This window comes from Zingiber officinale, chromosome 2A (genome assembly GCF_018446385.1).
Source record: "Zingiber officinale cultivar Zhangliang chromosome 2A, Zo_v1.1, whole genome shotgun sequence".
NCBI classification, from domain to species: domain Eukaryota; kingdom Viridiplantae; phylum Streptophyta; class Magnoliopsida; order Zingiberales; family Zingiberaceae; genus Zingiber; species Zingiber officinale.
This window is the reverse complement of record NC_055988.1, coordinates 158,868,985-158,871,503: the sequence shown is the minus strand read 5'-3', so window position 1 is coordinate 158,871,503 and position 2,519 is coordinate 158,868,985.

Genomic DNA, 2,519 nt, shown 5'->3' with positions numbered 1-2,519 from the left:
CCCTGAAAGCCACAGAGTTGTCACATATATAATGGGAAAATTTAAGGAACAAGTCTGCCCTTCTAATACTACATAGAGACATGTAGACCAAGAGACCAAGTTGTTTTTTTATAATGAATTTGTGGTAAGTATATTTAATATACTTTGTATTCTATAATATATTTATCCTTATTACACTATAGCTTTAGTTCAACTTATAATTACAGAAAAGATATACATGGGAGGAAGGTCAAGAGCAACAATTTAAAGATACTTAGAATAGCTATTTGTTACAAACTTTACAGAGACCTTCTTTATTATATGAGAAAGAATGACATCAGGTCGGCGTATGTGGTAGCCGAGATATGGAGTGCATGGATGGCCTCCTGGACTACAAAAAAGTATAAAGAAAATTATGAAAAGGCTAGAGTAAAGAGAAATACAAAGCCAGGTGGCCCGAACACCGAAACAGCTTGACATACGTCAGGTTCCAGATCTATTGTTGAGCATGTCATAAATCTGGTGAGTTTAATTAAAAGTTAAATAAGTAAATTTTGTATTTATTATTAAATTTGTATAATTTTGTACTAAATTATTTGTATATACAGGAGCATGACCTAGCCCGCCAACCTACTTGTATGAAGGTCTTTTTTTAAGACCCATAGAAGAAGAATGACATATTTATCGATACTAGATCTAAGGTCATATATGTAAGATTATTTATTTATTACATTTAATTGTTTCTATCTTGATTAACTTTAGTAATTGTGATCAAATTTAATAATATTTATATTATATTTTTTCAAATAGGATCAAATAACAGATAAAGTAGCTCAGACATCTTAGCAGCATGGGGAGTCACAATCTCTATCCACCGAGGCACTAATGAGATTTATTATGATGTTGTCGGTGAGTGGACAAAAAACTTCACCCTCTACGGCCTTGGCTCCCAAGTCAAAGTCGCATTTGATCATTTGAGGACTCCTAGGGGTCGTGAAGGATCCTCTTCCTCTTCTTTTGAGATGCAGTCTTTAAGACAGGAAAATCAAGAATTGTGCACTCAAATTGCCTCAATGGATAAAAAGATGGAACAGTGGATGGCTGCTGAGACGTAGAGAGCTTATGAGGATAAGAAGTAACGTGAAGATCATGATGCTCTCATGGCTCATATGCGACGGTTCATAGCTAATTTGCCTCCGCCACCAATTCCATTTGATTTTGATTCACAGGAGACTTAGGATCCATTAATTTTTTCTAAGGTTTGTTCAATTAAAACTCAACTTTTTTTATCATACATAAGTAATGTAAAATATATTTATCATACAGAAATTAGCTAATTTCTAAATATTATATTACTATATGTTTTAGGAGTCCACATCTATTAACATTGATGATCATTATTTGCTTATTTTTTTTATCAAGGTATTAAATTTGGTTATACATATATGCAATATTTTTATTTATACATAAATCTGATATAAATCTATCGTATTTGAATTTCTGTAGGAGATTTTCTATTTCTATTTTATATATGGATGTATTATTCGGATTAAGGATTAAGGATAGTGTAATTTTTTTATATTAGATTGTTTGTATGGATGTTCAATTATCAGATTATGTTTAGATGTTGTTTATTTCTACTTTTGATTATGAAATGTATTTGTATTGTGAAAATATAAATGATCCTGTTCAAACCAAGGGTCAACGAACGCTGGGGATGTGGCGCTCCTTGCTGGGTCCTCGAGGGCTCCGGTGAACCTGCAGCAAAACCGAGCCGGGAGGGGTGTCCCGGCGACGGCCCTCCGACGCTCAAGTCAGGCGAGGAATAACAAGAAGGTGGTCTCTAGATCCAGATTTTTCATACCTCCGGTGAAGAAATGGAGGCCTTATATAGACCTCCCGAAGAAGCCTGGGCGCACCAATCAAACTAACCACCTGCCTTTGACCATGCCCAGGTATGGGTCTGTCAGAAGGGCCATGCCCAAATATGGATATGTCAGGAAGATGTCCATGAGGCCATACTGCTACTGTATCAACCTTTCCATGATGTGACGGCAAGGTCCTCCATCGTGCGATCTTGTGTACGGCCTAATCATCAGACATGCTTTAGCTGATATCCCATATCCCGAGCCGAGCTCGGCCCCCTTTGTACCCTCGCCCTTATCTTGGCCGAACGGACGACCCGCTCGGCCCTTCGGTTCCAGCCGAGCGGCATCCCGCTCGGCCCTTCGATCCTCCTGCCTTGGCGTCGAAAACCCAAACCCTTGGATGGGTTATGTCTAGCTCCGCTCGGACTTACTCAGCTGCTCGGCGTGGCCATTAACCGCTTAGTCAGCCCTTCATCGGTCCTCAAGCTGAGACCCTTCAGGAAATGGGTCCCCCATTCTTACCGCCGGATCACTTGCCTTCCCTTCAAGTCTAGTCGAAGGAGGCAGTGAGTCCGACTGACTGGACTATATGTGTCCGAGCGGGCGGTCGCCGCCTTTCCGTAGCTTATAATATCCCGTTCGGCCCTTCTGTCAAATTCAGCCGTTCGGCTC